Source organism: Caloenas nicobarica, chromosome 28 (assembly GCF_036013445.1).
Source record: "Caloenas nicobarica isolate bCalNic1 chromosome 28, bCalNic1.hap1, whole genome shotgun sequence".
Taxonomy (NCBI): Eukaryota; Metazoa; Chordata; class Aves; order Columbiformes; family Columbidae; genus Caloenas; species Caloenas nicobarica.
Window position 1 is genome coordinate 55,998 of NC_088272.1, and position 17,084 is coordinate 73,081.

Genomic DNA, 17,084 nt, shown 5'->3' on the forward strand with positions numbered 1-17,084 from the left:
CCAAGACACGTTTTGGGGAGCCCTGGGGAGGAATGGGGAGCCCTGAGGAACCAAGACACGTTTTGGGGAGCCCTGGGGAGGAATGGGGAGCCCTGGGGAACCAACACACGTTTTGGGGAGCCCTGGGGAGGAATGCGGAGCCTGAGGAACGAAGACACATTTTGGGGAGCCTTGGGGAGGAATGGGGAGCTCTGCGGAACCAAGACACGTTTTGGGGAGCCCCGAGGAACCAAGACACGTTTTGCGGAGCCCTGGGAGCAAAGACCCATTTTCGGGAGACTTGAAGAACCAAAACACGTCTTGGGGAGCCCTGGGGAGGAATGGGGAGCCCCGGGAAACCAAGACACCTTTTGGGGAGACCTGAGGAGGAATGGGGAGCCCTGAGGAACCAAGACACGTTTTGGGGAGCCCTGGGGAGGAATGGGGAGCCCGGGGAACCAAGACACGTTTTGGGGAGCCCTGGGGAGGAATGCGGAGCCTGAGGAACCAAGACACGTTTTGGGGAGCCCTGGGGAGGAATGGGGAGCCCTGAGGAACCAAGACACGTTTTGGGGAGCCCTGGGGAGGAATGGGGAGCCCTGAGGAACCAAGACACGTTTTGGGGAGCCCTAGGGAACCAAGACACGTTTTGGGGAGCCCTGGGGAGGAATGGGGAGCCCTGAGGAACCAAGACACGTTTTGGGGAGCCCTGGGGAGGAATGGGGAGCCCTGAGGAACCAAGACACGTTTTGGGGAGCCCTGGGGAGGAATGGGGAGCCCTGAGGAACCAAGACACGTTTTGGGGAGCCCTGGGGAGGAATGGGGAGCCCTGAGGAACCAAGACACGTTTTGGGGAGCCCTGGGGAGGAATGGGGAGCTCTGGAGAACCAAGACACGTTTTGGGGAGCCCTGGGGAGGAATGGGGAGCCCTGAGGAACCAAGACACATTTTGGGGAGCCTTGGGGAGGAATGGGGAGCTCTGCGGAACCAAGACACGTTTTGGGGAGCCCCGAGGAACCAAGACACGTTTTGCGGAGCCCTGGGAGCAAAGACCCATTTTCGGGAGACTTGAAGAACCAAAACACGTCTTGGGGAGCCCTGGGGAGGAATGGGGAGCCCCGGGAAACCAAGACACCTTTTGGGGAGACCTGAGGAGGAATGGGGAGCCCTGAGGAACCAAGACACGTTTTGGGGAGCCCTGGGGAGGAATGGGGAGCCCGGGGAACCAAGACACGTTTTGGGGAGCCCTGGGGAGGAATGCGGAGCCTGAGGAACCAAGACACGTTTTGGGGAGCCCTGGGGAGGAATGGGGAGCCCTGGGGAACCAAGACACGTTTTGGGGAGCCCTGGGGCGCAATGGGGAGCCCTGAGGAACCAAGACACGTTTTGGGGAGCCCTGGGGAGGAATGCGGAGCCTGAGGAACGAAGACACATTTTGGGGAGCCTTGGGGAGGAATGGGGAGCTCTGCGGAACCAAGACACGTTTTGGGGAGCCCCGAGGAACCAAGACACGTTTTGCGGAGCCCTGGGAGCAAAGACCCATTTTCGGGAGACTTGAAGAACCAAAACATGTCTTGGGGAGCCCTGGGGAGGAATGGGGAGCCCCGGGAAACCAAGACACCTTTTGGGGAGACCTGAGGAGGAATGGGGAGCCCTGAGGAACCAAGACACGTTTTGGGGAGCCCTGGGGAGGAATGGGGAGCCCGGGGAACCAAGACACGTTTTGGGGAGCCCTGGGGAGGAATGCGGAGCCTGAGGAACCAAGACACGTTTTGGGGAGCCCTGGGGAGGAATGGGGAGCCCTGAGGAACCAAGACACGTTTTGGGGAGCCCTGGGGAGGAATGGGGAGCCCTGAGGAACCAAGACACGTTTTGGGGAGCCCTAGGGAACCAAGACACGTTTTGGGGAGCCCTGTGGAGGAATGTGGAGCCCTAGGGAACCAAGACACGTTTTGGGGAGCCCTGGGGAGGAATGCGGAGCCTGAGGAACCAAGACACGTTTTGGGGAGCCCTGGGGAGGAATGGGGAGCCCTGGGGAACCAAGACACGTTTTGGGGAGCCCTGGGGAGGAATGGGGAGCCCTGAGGAACCAAGACACGTTTTGGGGAGCCCTGGGGAGGAATGGGGAGCCCTGAGGAACCAAGACACGTTTTGGGGAGCCCTGGGGAGGAATGGGGAGCCCTGAGGAACCAAGACACGTTTTGGGGAGCCCTGGGGAGGAATGGGGAGCCCTGAGGAACCAAGACACGTTTTGGGGAGCCCTGGGGAGGAATGGGGAGCTCTGGAGAACCAAGACACGTTTTGGGGAGCCCTGGGGAGGAATGGGGAGCCCTGAGGAACCAAGACACATTTTGGGGAGCCTTGGGGAGGAATGGGGAGCTCTGCGGAACCAAGACACGTTTTGGGGAGCCCCGAGGAACCAAGACACGTTTTGCGGAGCCCTGGGAGCAAAGACCCATTTTCGGGAGACTTGAAGAACCAAAACACGTCTTGGGGAGCCCTGGGGAGGAATGGGGAGCCCCGGGAAACCAAGACACCTTTTGGGGAGACCTGAGGAGGAATGGGGAGCCCTGAGGAACCAAGACACGTTTTGGGGAGCCCTGGGGAGGAATGGGGAGCCCGGGGAACCAAGACACGTTTTGGGGAGCCCTGGGGAGGAATGCGGAGCCTGAGGAACCAAGACACGTTTTGGGGAGCCCTGGGGAGGAATGGGGAGCCCTGGGGAACCAAGACACGTTTTGGGGAGCCCTGGGGCGCAATGGGGAGCCCTGAGGAACCAAGACACGTTCTGGGGAGCCCTGGGGAACCAAGACCCCTTTTGGGGATCCCCGAGGAACCAAGAGACGTTTTGGGGAGCCCTGAGGAACCAAGACGAGCCCTGGGGAGAACTTGGCAGCCTCGGGGAATCGATGCGAACCCTGGGGAGGACAGTGGATCTCAGGGGAGCCCCAGGGAGACGAGGCGATAGCTGGGGAGGGTCCGGAGAGCCCTGGAAGATGAGGGGGGTCCTGGGGAGACCTTTGGAGTCCTGGGGAGGCAAAGAAAGCCCTGGGTTACTTTTTAGAAGAGATTATCGTAGAATCTATTTATTACCATATTAATTATTGACCCCGCCCCTTCCCCAGGTGGTTTGGTCAGGGTGGTGGGCGGGGCCTGGGCCGATTGACCCCTCCCCTTCCCCAGGGGATTGTGGGAAGGGGGTGGGCGGGGCCTGGGCCGATTGACCCCGCCCCTTCCCCAGGGGATTGTGGGAGGGGGGTGGGCGGGGCCCGGGGTATTTGAGCCCCAGCCCCTGGGCAGGAGCTCATTCTGCTCCAGGGCTGCTTTGGTGCTGGTTCTCTGCTGCTCCTTCAGCAGTGGGCAGCTTTTGAGCTGTTTAATCTATGTGGACGCATGTGTTTGGAGAAGTGGAGGTGACTACTTGAGGTAAGAGCTTCAGGAGCAGCAAAGGTTCAACAGCAGCTGTAGCAGAAAGTGTGTTTGTAACTATGCTTAATTTATTGATTCAATTCTAGGAGCTTTGCATTTTCCCAGAACTCCTGACTGCAATGAAAATGGAGCGTTGTTCTTTGGTTTGCAGTGCTGCATACCAAGCTGCTGATACAATCTCTCCTCCTAGGACTGACGCTCAGTTTATCTAGCGGGGGTTAGAGTGAGCGTCTTGTATCTGTAGATGGAGTTCTAGCACTTCTGCAGGAAGCAGCGGGGCCATAAGGCAGAGTGTCTTTCTGGCTCTGGGGTGGCTCATCGCCTCCCTGATCACCCACAGAACACGGTGTTGTCCCCAGAACCCTTGCAGTGGGCGGTGGCCCCTGGTGGATGGATGATTCAAATGTCCTTCCCAGAACTCAGCCAAGGTGCGCAGTGGCTATTAGACTAGTACTGGTAAATATTACCCTGGTGCTCAATAGTGTGTGTCTGTTTTCTTTTCTTATTGCAGGGGATGAAGGGGAAACTGGCAACTGCAGGAAGATCCCCGTGAGCCCATGTGGTGTTTTCCTCCCCGGATGGATCCAGTCCCTTGGCCCTCTGAAAGCTAAGTGGAGGCACGGGGGCTGGGAAGGGGCTGGGAACTGCAGGGGCGGGGGGCTAAAGGTCTCAGAGGGGAAAGGGCCGTCCAGGACCAGTTCCCTTTGGGTGGGTAAAGGGCGCAGGGAACCTTACAGTGCGATGCCAGCTCGGGCAGGGCAGCTCCAGCCTGTGTCTGCGTTGTTGTGCACTTCGGGAAGCCTGCCTTGCGCCGTTCAGACGATCCTGGGGTCTCGTCGTGCCCGAGGGGCATGACAGGCATGTCAGGTGCCATCCCGGGGTCTGGAATGCGGGTGCCGATTGGCCTATCGCCAATTGGGTGCCAGTTTTCTTGTATCAGCAGCCGAAAGCGTGGATGGTTCTTGCGCCTTGGACATTTCTGGTCAGTTGTTTTATGGTGGTGTTCAGGGCTGCGTGGGCAGCTCTCCTCTCTACCCATCCAGTCTAAGGGACTGGCACTTCAGGATGCTGGGAAGAAGTTCTTAGGTCTTGCGGGAGCGTTTTGCCAGTGCCGCCATCTCGGTTGGTTGGTTGGTTTGTGCCAGTGCCGCCGTCTTGTAAGGGGCCGTGACGTTCGGCTCCTTTTTGTTTTGGGGTTGCAGTAGAGGCTTCTCGCCTCTCTTCTGCCTCCCCACAGGTTCTTTTGATTGATGCAGTCTCTGGTCTTGGAGTCTTTCTCATTGTCGAGCGTTTTTGGTGCTGTTGCAGTCGTGCTGTTTGTAGCGTTCTGTGGAGCGTCAGTCTTCGCATGTGCGCGTTTGGCTCGGAGCTGCTCTGCCTGGAGACGTAGAGTCATGGGTGGGTGGACTGAGCCCTAGGAGTCCATGGTTAATCTCTTGATATATGTAATAGTGTGGGCAAAGGTTGTTCAGTCATCTAGGACGGAGCAGCTGTGGGCAGGGGCAGTGGGCAGTCCCTTCACCAGTAATTTAGGGGCTCGATTAGAGCTTCTGGTGTTCTTTGTGAATAGAAAGCAGACCTGTGGAATGGTCAAGCTGTTGATCAGCATCTGGGTGACCTGTTGAATACCTTGATTTCAGATGCAGAGGGAAAACTTGGCCCAAAAGAGCGACGCAAGAGGCAAGCCGAGCGCCATACGCAGGTGGGCCGGTGCGAGGTCTCAGAGGGAAGGTGTGCCGTGTGCCTCTATGTAAGTTTGGTTGTTTCTCTATTTTATAGGTGCGAAGCGAGGAGGAAAGCCGGGTATTGGCACCGCAGCTCCTCGGTCGAGGTGAGCAAGGAGCGCTGGGCCGAAGCAGCGTCTCATTTCAGGTGTTGTGTTTCTGGTGCAGGTCTCAGCATCCTTTGCTTGTGTTTTACAGGTGGTAGCTGGGCCTCAACGCGGTCAACAGCGTGGCAGGTGAAGGTGACAGAGGCCAGGTGGGCGAGCAGCCCAGGTAAAGGGGCGGGACATGGGACCGTCTGTGGGCAGGCTGTGCTTTTGGGCAGTATCTGAGCATGCGCCTTTGTTTTAGCAGGCGCTACAGGCAAGCTCGGAGGGGTGAAGCCGCACGCCGACCAGCAGCCAAGAAGGTGAGGAGGTGGCTGGTGTTCAGGAGCACAGTATTGCCTGGTGACTCGGTTCAGTGTTTCCTTCTTGTTTTGCAGGGGCTTTGTGGACCCCTTTGGACTCAGAGGACCGTTTGCAGTGAGCAGGGGTAGGGGTGAGGAGGAGTGTGGGGCTGGGGACTTGTCCCAAGCACTAGAGCTCTTTTTCTGCTGTCTTAGGTGCCACGAGTGGTGAGGGTTTCTGCCTGCGCCCATGGCACGAGAGGCTGAATGGAACGCCTGGGAACTTCGGGGGAGGTGGGTGCTGTGGATGTCGTCGGTGTTGATGCACATGATATTTAGTGCTGGCACTGCTTAGTGAGTGTGTGTTAACTTGTGTTGTTGCAGATGTTGATGAGGAACCCGGCAATGCAGGAAGATCCCCGTGAGCCCATGTGGTGTTTTCCTCCGTGGATGGATTCGGTCCCTCGGCCCTCTGAAAGCTAAGTGGAGGCACGGGGGCTGGGGAGGGGCTGGGAACTGCAGGGGCGGGGGGCTAAAGGTCTCAGAGGGGAAAGGACTGTCCAGGAACAGTCCCCTTTGGGTGGGTAAAGGGCGCAGGGAACCTTACAGTGCGATGCCAGCTTGGGCAGGGCAGCTCCAGCCTGTGTCTGCATTGTTGTGCACTTCGGGAAGCCTGCCTTGCGCCGTTCAGACGATCCTGGGGTCTCGTCGTGCCCGAGGGGCACGACCGGCATCTCAGGTGCCATCCCGGGGTCTGGAATGCCGGTGCCAATTGGCCTGTTGCCAGTTGGGTGCCGGTTTTCTTGTATCAGCAGCTGAAAGCGTGGATGGTTCCTGCATCTCGGACATTTCTGGTCAGTCGTGTGTTATAGTGTAGTTCTGGGCTGCGTGGGCAGCTCTGCTCCCTACCCATCCAGTCTAAGGGACTGGCACTTCTTCCCAGCATCCTGAAGTCTTTAGGTTTTGCAGGAGTTACTTGCACTTGCGCCGTCTCTGTTTGTTGTGCCAGTGGCGCCGTCTCCGTTTGTTTGTTGTGCCAGTGGCGCCGTCTCGTAAGGAGCCGTGATGTTCGGCTCCTTTTTGTTTTGGGGTAGCAGTAGAGGCTCCTCGCCTCACCACTGCCTCCCTGTAGTTTGTTTTGGTGCCGTCTCTGCTGTTCTCATGTTTGAATGACTTTGGTCCTGTTGGAGTGGTGGTGTTTGTAGCGTTCTGTGCAGCATCAGTCTGCACATGTGCGTGTTTGTCTTGGAGCTGCTCTGCCCGGAGGCATGGAGTCAGGTGTGGGTGGACCGAGCCCCAGGCGTCCATGGTTAATCTATTGACACATTCAAGTCTGTAGGCAAAATTTGTACTATCATCCAGGCTAGAGTATCCATGGGCAGGGGGAGTGGACAGTCCCTTCACTTGTGTTTTACAGTTGATAACAAAGATCATTGTTGACTAGCGTGCTGTTATTTCACAGACAGTGTCTTAACTAATTTTTTTTCTTTGTAGGTGACCGCGTTGTCAATATGAGTCTTTTTAGCTAAAGAAAAATGCCTCTTAAGAGTATATCACTTGTCATTATGACCTTTGCTTCACGGCAACAAAAGCAGCTACAGACTACGATCGCCACCTGTGAGATCAGGCCCGCATTGCACTTCTTTGAACAAATAGGATTCAGTCACAGAAAACACTACATTCAAGGCTGGCATGAAGTGCCTATGGACCGTAAACCGTATCTAGAGCTGCACAAAGCAAAGGCCTGTCTGAGGTCAGTGCAAAGGATCCACTAAGAAGCAAGAAGACTCCAGACACAACTGTTGCTATTGTTGCTATCATGGTGTGAGGGGTGGGTAAATAGTGTGTAAGGGTATAAATACCCAGGAATTTCTACACTCAGGTGGGACCTCAGCAAAGGCAGCAGTTGGAGTCAGCCCTCCCGCCGTACCACTCTGTTCGGTTACTTGTTTTCATGGACTTTGCCTGAGAGTTTGCCTCCAGGGACCAAGGATCCGGACCGCAATCCACCAGACCCCAGGCCCCTGGAGGGGAGGTAAGGACGTCGAGGTGCAGAATGATGAAACTCTGAAATCCCAGCTAAGTGATATAAGGGGTTGAGTGAGCACATGCAATCCTTTGGCCATATATAAATGTAATCCCTTAGGTGTTTCCCCTACGCTCTGTGTATTGTAGACATGAGCTGTAGATCCATCTGGGGCTAAGTTTGGATCCAGCCGCACCTAGACTCTTCTCCGAGGAAGAGTTTAGAAAGCAAGGGGGTCCATTCCGAACCTCACAACAGACACAAAGCGTAGATCCAGCCTGGGGCTAAGTTTGGACCCTGCTGCACTTAGACTCCTCTCTGAGCAGGAGTTTAGTAAGCAAGGGGGTCCCATCTGAACTTCGACTCAACAGAAGCGCCCCCCTTTAGCTTTCGGCATTTCCCGTCCAGGTACAGATCACTCTGAATCGAGTCTCACCTGAATATGCCCGGCATATTTTGTCAAAGCAGTAATAGTCCCCCTTGCCATCACTCTAACGTCGCACGGTAAGCGATCTAAAACCGCTCTCGGCCAGCAGCGCCCCGAGTCACTCACCCGACACCAACCGATGGCGGCAGGATGGCAGGCGCCGTCCCCGATTACTGATGGAGGCACCGGGCGAGTTAGAGGTCCAGATTCTCGGAGGAATGAGCCCGTGGTAATAGCCACGATTGGAAAGCTGTGGAAGAAAAGCTCACTACGCTCAAGAGCCATAGGAATGATGGAAAGGGAATTAATAGCAAAGTGTACCTTAGGGAACCAAGACACGTTTTGCAGAGCGCTGGGGAGGAATGGGGAGCCCTGAGAAACCAAGACAAGTTTTGGGGAGCCCGGGGGAGGAATGCGGAGCTCTGAGGAAGCTAGACATGTTTTGAGGAACCCTGAGAAACCAAGACACGTTTTGGTGAGCCCTGGGAAGTAATGGGGATCCCCGAGGAAGCAAGACACGATTTGGGGAGCCCTGAGGAAGCAAGACATCTTTTGGGGAGCCCTGAGGAACCAAGAAACGTTTTGGGGAGCCCTGAGGAGGAAGGGGGAGCTCTGAGGATCCAAGACACGTGTTGGGGTGCCCTGCGGAGCAATGGGCAATGAGCTCTGGCGGGCTCTGGCGGTCTCTCTTGGGCACGGTCGGGCTCTGTGGGGGCTCTGTGGGGGCTCTGTGGGGGCTCTGTGGGGGCTCTCTGGGGGCCCTACTGGGCCCTACTGTTCCCTGTCGGGCCCTACTGTTCCCTGTCGGGCCCTACTGGGCCCTGTCGGGCCCTACTGGGCCCTACTGGGCCCTGTCGGGTCCTGTCGGGCTCTGTCGGGCGCTGTCGGGTTCTACTGGGCTCTACTGGGCCCTGTCGGGCTCTACTGGGCCCTGTCGGGCTCTACTGGGCCCTGTCGGGCGCTGTCGGGCGCTGTCGGGTTCTACTGGGCTCTACTGGGCCCTGTCGGGCTCTACTGGGCCCTGTCGGGCTCTACTGGGCCCTGTCGGGCTCTACTGGGCCCTGTCGGGCTCTACTGGGCCCTGTCGGGCTCTACTGGGCCCTGTCGGGCTCTACTGGGCTCTACTGGGCCCTGTCGGGCTCTGTCGGGCTCTACTGTTCCCTGTCGGGCCCTACTGGGCTCTACTGGGCCCTGTCGGGCTAAACTGGGCCCTGTCGGGCTCTATTGGGCTAAACTGGGCCCTGTCGGGCTCTACTGGGCTCTACTGGGCTCTACTGGGCCCTGTCGGGCTCTGTCGGGCTCTACTGTTCCCTGTCGGGCCCTGTCGGGCCCTGTCGGGCTCTACTGGGCTCTACTGGGCCCTGTGGGGCTCTACTGGGCCCTGTGGGGCTCTACTGGGCCCTGTGGGGCTCTACTGGGCCCTGTCGGGCTCTACTGGGCCCTGTCGGGCTCTACTGGGCCCTGTCGGGCTCTACTGGGCCCTGTCGGGCCCTGTCGGGCTCTACTGGGCCCTGTCGGGCCCTGTCGGGCTCTACTGGGCCCTGTCGGGCTCTACTGGGCCCTGTCGGGCTCTACTGGGCCCTGTCGGGCTCTACTGGGCTAAACTGGGCCCTGTCGGGCTCTACTGGGCTAAACTGGGCCCTGTCGGGATCTACTGGGCTAAACTGGGCCCTGTCGGGCCCTGTCGGGCTCTACTGTTCCCTGTCGGGCCCTGTCGGGCTCTGTCGGGCCCTGTCGGGCTCTACTGGGCTCTACTGTTCCATGTCGGGCCCTGTCGGGCTCTACTGTTCCATGTCGGGCTCTGTCGGGCCCTGTCGGGCTCTGTCGGGCCCTGTCGAGCTCTACTGGGCCCTGTCGGGCTCTACTGGGCCCTGTCGGGCCCTGTCGGGCTCTGTCGGGCTCTACTGGGCTCTGTCAGGCTCTACTGGGCTCTACTGGGCCCTGTCGGGCTCTACTGGGCCCTGTCGGGCTCGGTCGGGCTCGGTCGGGCTCGGTCGGGCCCTGTCGGGCTCTACTGGGCCCTGTCGGGCTCTGTCTGGCCCTGTCCGGCTCTACTGGGCTAAACTGGGCCCTGTCGGGCCCTGTCGGGCTCTACTGGGCCCTGTCGGGCCCTGTCGGGCTCTGTCTGGCCCTGTCCGGCTCTACTGGGCTAAACTGGGCCCTGTCGGGCCCTGTCGGGCCCTGTCGGGCCCTGTCGGGCTCTACTGGGCCCTGTCGGGCCCTGTCGGGCTCTACTGGGCCCTGTCGGGCCCTGTCGGGCTCTACTGGGCCCTGTCGGGCTCTGTCGGGCTCTACTGGGCCCTGTCGGGCTCTCCTGGGCTCTACTGGGCTCTGTCGGTCCCTGTCGGGCTCTGTCGGGCTCTACTGGGCTCTGTCGGGCTCTACTGGGCTCTACTGGGCCCTGTCGGGCTCTACTGGGCCCTGTCAGGCCCTGTCGGGCTCTACTGTGCTTAACTGGGCTCTGTCGGGCTCTGTCGGGCTCTGTCGGGCTCTGTCGGGCTCTGTCGGGCTCTGTCGGGCTCTGTCGGGCTCTGTCGGGCTCTACTGGGCTCTGTCGGGCTCTGTCGGGCTCTGTCGGGCTCTGTCGGGCTCTGTCGGGCTCTGTCGGGCTCTGTCTGGGCCCTGTCGGGCCCTGTCGGGCTCTGTCTGGGCCCTGTCGGGCCCTGTCGGGCTCTACTGGGCTAAACTGGGCCCTGTCGGGCTCTACTGGGCCCTGTCGGGCCCTGTCGGGCCCTGTCGGCCCCTGTCGGCCCCTGTCGGCCCCTGTCGGCCCCTGTCGGCCCCTGTCGGCCCCTGTCGGCCCCTGTCGGGCCCTGTCGGGCCCTGTCGGCCCCTGTCGGGCCCTGTCGGGCCCTGTCGGCCCCTGTCGGGCCCTGTCGGCCCCTGTCGGGCCCTGTCGGGCCCTGTCGGCCCCTGTCGGCCCCTGTCGGGCCCTGTCGGGCCCTGTCGGGCTCTGTCGGGCTCTACTGGGCTAAACTGGGCCCTGTCGGGCTCTGTCGGGCTCTGTCGGGCTCTGTCGGGCTCTGTCGGGCTCTGTCGGGCTCTGTCGGGCTCTGTCGGGCTCTACTGGGCCCTGTCGGGCCCTGTCGGGCCCTGTCGGGCTCTGCCGGGCTCTGCCGGGCTCTACCGGGCCCTGTCGGGCCCTGTCGGGCTCTACTGGGCTCTACTGGGCCCTGTCGGGCCCTGTCGGGCCCTGTCGGGCTCTGTCGGGCTCTACTGTGCCCTGTTGGGCCCTGTCGGGCTCTACTGGGCCCTGTCGGGCCCTGTCGGGCCCTGTCGGGCTTTGTCGGGCTCTGTCGGGCTCTACTGGTCCCTGTCGGGCCCTGTCGGGCTCTACTGGGCCCTGTCGGGCTCTGTCTGGCCCTGTCCGGCTCTACTGGGCTAAACTGGGCCCTGTCGGGCTCTGTCGGGCTCTGTCGGGCTCTGTCGGGCTCTGTCGGGCTCTGTCGGGCTCTACTGGGCTAAACTGGGCCGTGTCGGGCCCTACTGGGCCCTGTCGGGCCCTGTCGGGCCCTACTGGGCCCTGTCGGGCCCTGTCGGGCCCTGTCGGGCCCTACTGGGCTCTGTCGGGCTCTGTCGGGCTCTGTCGGGCCCTGTCGGGCCCTGTCGGGCTCTACTGGGCCCTGTCGGGCCCTGTCGGGCTCTACTGGGCTCTACTGTTCCCTGTCGGGCCCTGTCGGGCCCTGTCGGGCTCTACTGGGCCCTGTCGGGCCCTGTCGGGCTCTGTCGGGCTCTACTGGGCTCTACTGGGCCCTGTCGGGCTCTGTCGGGCTCTACTGGGCTCTACTGGGCCCTGTCGGGCCCTGTCGGGCTCTACTGGGCCCTGTCGGGCTCTACTGTTCCATGTCGGGCCCTGTCGGGCTCTACTGGGCCCTGACGGGCCCTGTCGGGCTCTACTGTTCTCTGTCGGGCTCTGTCGGGCTCTGTCGGGCTCTACTGGGCTCTGTCGGGCCTTGTCGGGCTCTACTGGGCCCTGTCGGGCTCTGTTGGGCCCTGTCGGGCTCTACTGGGCTCTACTGGGCCCTGTCGGGCTCTACTGGGCCCTGTCGGGCTCTACTGGGCCCTGTCGGGCTCTACTGGGCTCTACTGGGCCCTGTCGGGCTCTGTCGGGCTCTACTGGGCTCTACTGGGCCCTGTCGGGCTCTACTGGGCCCTGTCAGGCCCTGTCGGGCTCTACTGGGCTTAACTGGGCCCTGTCGGGCTCTGTCGGGCTCTACTGGGCTCTGTCGGGCTCTACTGGGCTCTGTCGGGCTCTACTGGGCTCTGTCGGGCCCTGTCGGGCTCTGTCGAGCTCTACTGTTCCCTGTCGGGCCCTGTCGGGCCCTGTCGGGCTCTGTCGGGCTCTGTCGGGCTCTACTGTTCCCTGTCGGGCTCTACTGGGCTCGGTCGGGCCCTGTCGGGCCCTGTTGGGCCCTGTCGGGCCCTGTCGGGCCCTGTCGGGCCCTGTCGGGCTCTGTCGGGCTCTGTCGGGCTCTGTCGGGCTCTACTGGGCCCTGTCGGGCTCTGTCGGGCTCTGTCGGGCTCTGTCGGGCTCTGTCGGGCTCTGTCGGGCTCTACTGGGCCCTGTCGGGCTCTGTCGGGCTCTGTCGGGCTCTGTCGGGCTCTGTCGGGCTCTGTCGGGCTCTGTCGGGCTCTGTCGGGCTCTGTCGGGCTCTGTCGGGCTCTGTCGGGCTCTGTCGGGCTCTACTGGGCTCTGTCGGGCTCTACTGGGCTAAACTGGGCCCTGTCGGGCCCTGTCGGGCCCTGTCGGGCTCTGTCGGGCTCTGTCGGGCTCTACTGGGCTCTGTCGGGCTCTACTGGGCTCTGTCGGGCTCTACTGGGCTCTGTCGGGCTCTGTCGGGCTCTGTCGGGCTCTGTCGGGCTCTGTCGGGCTCTGTCGGGCTCTGTCGGGCTCTACTGGGCTCTACTGGGCCCTGTCGGGCCCTGTCGGGCCCTGTCGGGCTCTACTGGGCCCTGTCGGGCTCTGTCGGGCTCTGTCGGGCTCTGTCGGGCTCTGTCGGGCTCTGTCGGGCTCTGTCGGGCTCTACTGGGCCCTGTCGGGCCCTGTCGGGCCCTGTCGGGCTCTGTCGGGCTCTGTCGGGCTCTACTGGGCTCTACTGGGCCCTGTCGGGCTCTGTCGGGCTCTGTCGGGCTCTGTCGGGCTCTGTCGGGCTCTGTCGGGCTCTGTCGGGCTCTACTGGGCTCTGTCGGGCTCTGTCGGGCTCTGTCGGTCTGTACTGGGCGCTGTCGGGCCCTGTCGGGCTCTACTGGGCTCTGTCGGGCTCTGTCGGGCTCTGTCGGGCTCTGTCGGGCTCTGTCGGGCTCTGTCGGGCTCTGTCGGGCTCTGTCGGGCTCTGTCGGGCTCTGTCGGGCTCTGTCGGGCTCTGTCGGGCTCTGTCGGGCTCTACTGGGCGCTGTCGGGCCCTGTCGGGCTCTACTGGGCTCTGTCGGGCTCTGTCGGGCTCTGTCGGGCTCTGTCGGGCTCTACTGGGCCCTGTCGGGCCCTGTCGGGCCCTGTCGGGCCCTGTCGGGCCCTGTCGGGCTCTGTCGGGCTCTACTGGGCTCTACTGGGCTCTACTGTTCCCTGTCGGGCTCTACTGGGCTCTACTGGGCTCTACTGGGCTCTACTGGGCTCTACTGGGCTCTACTGGGCTCTACTGGGCTCTGTCGGGCTCTGTCGGGCTCTGTCGGGCTCTGTCGGGCTCTGTCGGGCTCTGTCGGGCTCTGTCGGGCTCTGTCGGGCTCTGTCGGGCTCTACTGTTCCCTGTCGGGCCCTGTCGGGCCCTGTCGGGCTCTGTCGGGCCCTGTCGGGCCCGGTCGGGCTCTGTCGGGCCCGGTCGGGCTCTGTCGGGCCCTGTCGGGCCCTGTCGGGCCCTGTCGGGCTCTACTGGGCTCTACTGGGCTCTACTGGGCTCTGCGGGCCCTGTCGGGCCCTGTCGGGCTCTGTCGGGCTCTACTGTTCCGTGTCGGGCCCTGTCGGGCCCTGTCGGGCTCTACTGGGCCCTGTCGGGCCCTGTCGGGCCCTGTCGGGCCCTGTCGGGCCCTGTCGGGCTCTGTCGGGCTCTGTCGGGCTCTGTCGGGCTCTGTCGGGCTCTGTCGGGCTCTACTGGGCTCTACTGTTCCCTGCCGGGCCCTGTCGGGCCCTGTCGGGCTCTGTCGGGCCCTGTCGGGCTCTGTCGCGCTCTACTGGGCCTTGTCGGGCTCTGTCGGGCTCTGACGGGCTCTACTGGGCTCTGTCGGGCTCTGTCGGGCTCTGTCGGGCTCTACTGGGCTCTGTCGGGCTCTGTCAGGCTCTGTCGGGCCCTGTCGGGCTCTGTCGGGCTCTACTGGGCTCTACTGTTCCCTGTCGGGCCCTGTCGGGCCCTGTCGGGCCCTGTCGGGCCCTGTCGGGCCCTGTCGGGCCCTGTCGGGCTCTGTCGGGCTCTGTCGGGCTCTGTCGGGCTCTGTCAGACTCTACTGGGCTCTACTGTTCCCTGTCGGGCTCTGTCGGGCTCTGTCGGGCTCTGTCGGGCTCTGTCGGGCTCTGTCGGGCTCTGTCGGGCTCTGTCGGGCTCTGTCGGGCTCTACTGGGCTCTACTGGGCTCTACTGTTCCCTGTCGGGCCCTGTCGGGCTCTCCTGGGCTCTCCTGGGCTCTGTCGGGCCCTGTCGGGCCCTGTCGGGCTCTGTCGGGCTCTGTCGGTCTGTACTGGGCCCTGTCAGGCCCTGTCGGGCCATGTCGGCCTCTGTCGGGCTCTACTGGGCTCTGTCGGGCTCTGTCGGGCTCTGTCGGGCTCTGTCGGGCTCTGTCGGGCTCTGTCGGGCTCTGTCGGGCCCTGTCGGGCCCTGTCGGGCTCCGTCGGGCTCCGTCGGGCTCTACTGGGCCCTGTCGGGCCATGTCGGGCTCTGTCGGGCTCTGTCGGGCTCTGTCGGGCTCTGTCGGGCTCTGTCGGGCTCTGTCGGGCTTTGTCGGGCTCTACTGGGCCCTGTCGGGCCCTGTCGGGCTCTGTCGGGCTCTACTGGGCCCTGTCGGCCTCTGTCGGGCTCTGTCGGGCTCTGTCGGGCTCTACTGGGCGCTGTCGGGCCCTGTCGGGCTCTACTGGGCCCTGTCGGGCCCTGTCGGGCCCTGTCGGGCTCTGTCGGGCCCTGTCGGGCTCTGTCGGGCCCTGTCGGGCTCTGTCGGGCCCTGTCGGGCCCTGTCGGGCCCTGTCGGGCCCTGTCGGGCTCTGTCGGGCTCTGTCGGGCTCTGTCGGGCTCTGTCGGGCTCTGTCGGGCTCTGTCGGGCTCTGTCGGGCTCTGTCGGGCTCTACTGGGCTCTGTCGGGCTCTGTCGGGCTCTGTCGGGCTCTGTCGGGCTCTACTGGGCTCTACTGTTCCCTGTCGGGCCCTGTCGGGCCCTGTCGGGCCCTGTCGGGCCCTGTCGGGCTCTGTCGGGCTCTGTCGGGCTCTACTGGGCTCTACTGTTCCCTGTCGGGCCCTGTCGGGCCCTGTCGGGCTCTACTGGGCTCTACTGGGCTCTGTCGGGCCCTGTCGGGCTCTGTCGGGCCCTGTCGGGCTCTGTCGGGCTCTACTGGGCCCTGTCGGGCCCTGTCGGGCCCTGTCGGGCTCTGTCGGGCTCTGTCGGGCTCTGTCGGGCTCTGCTGGGCCCTGTCGGCCTTTGTCGGGCCCTGTCGGGCTCTGTCGGGCTCTACTGGGCTAAACTGGGCCCTGTCGGGCCCTGTCGGGCCCTGTCGGGCCCTGTCGGGCCCTGTCGGGCTCTGTCGGGCTCTGTCGGGCCCTGTCGGGCTCTACTGGGCCCTGTCGGGCTCTGTCGGGCCCTGTCGGGCTCTGTCAGGCCCTGTCGGGCTCTGTCGGGCTCTGTCGGGCCCTGTCGGGCCCTGTCGGGCTCTACTGGGCCCTGTCGGGCCCTGTCGGGCTCTACTGGGCTCTGTCGGGCTCTGTCGGGCTCTGTCGGGCTCTGTCGGGCTCTGTCGGGCTCTGTCGGGCTCTGTCGGGCTCTGTCGGGCTCTGTCGGGCTCTGTCGGGCTCTGTCGGGCTCTGTCGGGCTCTACTGGGCTCTACTGGGCTCTACTGGGCTCTACTGGGCTCTGTCGGGCTCTGTCGGGCTCTACTGTGCCCTGTCGGGCCCTGTCGGGCTCTGTCGGGCTCTACTGGGCCCTGTCGGGCCCTGTCGGGCCCTGTCGGGCTCTGTCGGGCTCTACTGGGCCCTGTCGGGTTCTGTCGGGTTCTGTCGGGCCCTGTCGGGCCCTGTCGGGCCCTGTCGGGCTCTACTGGGCCCTGTCGGGCCCTGTCGGGCCCTGTCGGGCTCTGTCGGGCTCTGTCGGGCTCTGTCGGGCTCTGTCGGGCCCTGTCGGGCCCTGTCGGGCTCTGTCGGGCTCTGTTGGGCTCTGTCGGGCTCTGTCGGGCTCTACTGGGCCCTGTCGGGCTCTGTCGGGCCCTGTCGGGCTCTGTCGGGCTCTACTGGGCTCTACTGGGCTCTGTCGGGCTCTACTGTGCCCTGTCGGGCCCTGTCGGGCCCTGTCGGGCCCTGTCGGGCTCTGTCGGGCTCTGTCGGGCTCTGTCGGGCTCTGTCGGGCTCTACTGGGCCCTGTCGGGCTCTGTCGGGCCCTGTCGGGCCCTGTCGGGCCCTGTCGGGCCCTGTCGGGCTCTGTCGGGCTCTGTCGGGCTCTGTCGGGCTCTGTCGGGCTCTGTCGGGCTCTGTCGGGCTCTGTCGGGCTCTACTGGGCTCTGTCGGGCCCTGTCGGGCCCTGTCGGGCCCTGTAGGGTCCTGTCGGGCTCTGTCGGGCTCTGTCGGAACCTGTCGGGCCCTGTCGGGCTCTATTGGGCCCTGTCGGGCCCTGTCGGGCCCTGTCGGGCTCTACTGGGCTCTGTCGGGCTCTGTCGGGCTCTGTCGCGCCCTGTCGGGCCCTGTCGGGCCCTGTCGGGCTCTGTCGGGCCCTGTCGGGCCCTGTCGGGCCCTGTCGGGCTCTGTCGGGCTCTGTCGGGCTCTACTGGGCCCTGTCGGGCCCTGTCGTGCCCTGTCGTGCCCTGTCGGGCTCTGTCGGGCTCTGTCGGGCTCTGTCGGGCTCTACTGGGCCCTGTCGGGTTCTGTCGGGTTCTGTCGGGCTCTGTCGGGCCCTGTCGGGCTCTACTGGGCCCTGTCGGGCCCTGTCGGGC

The 17,084-nt window shown here is 63.4% G+C and overlaps 1 protein-coding gene across 1 annotated transcript in view; it reads right to left on the reverse strand.

The window, feature by feature from the left end:
- The window catches only part of LOC135999323 (uncharacterized), a 171,100-nt gene that overhangs the window by 689 nt on the left and 153,327 nt on the right, over window positions 1–17,084 (reverse strand).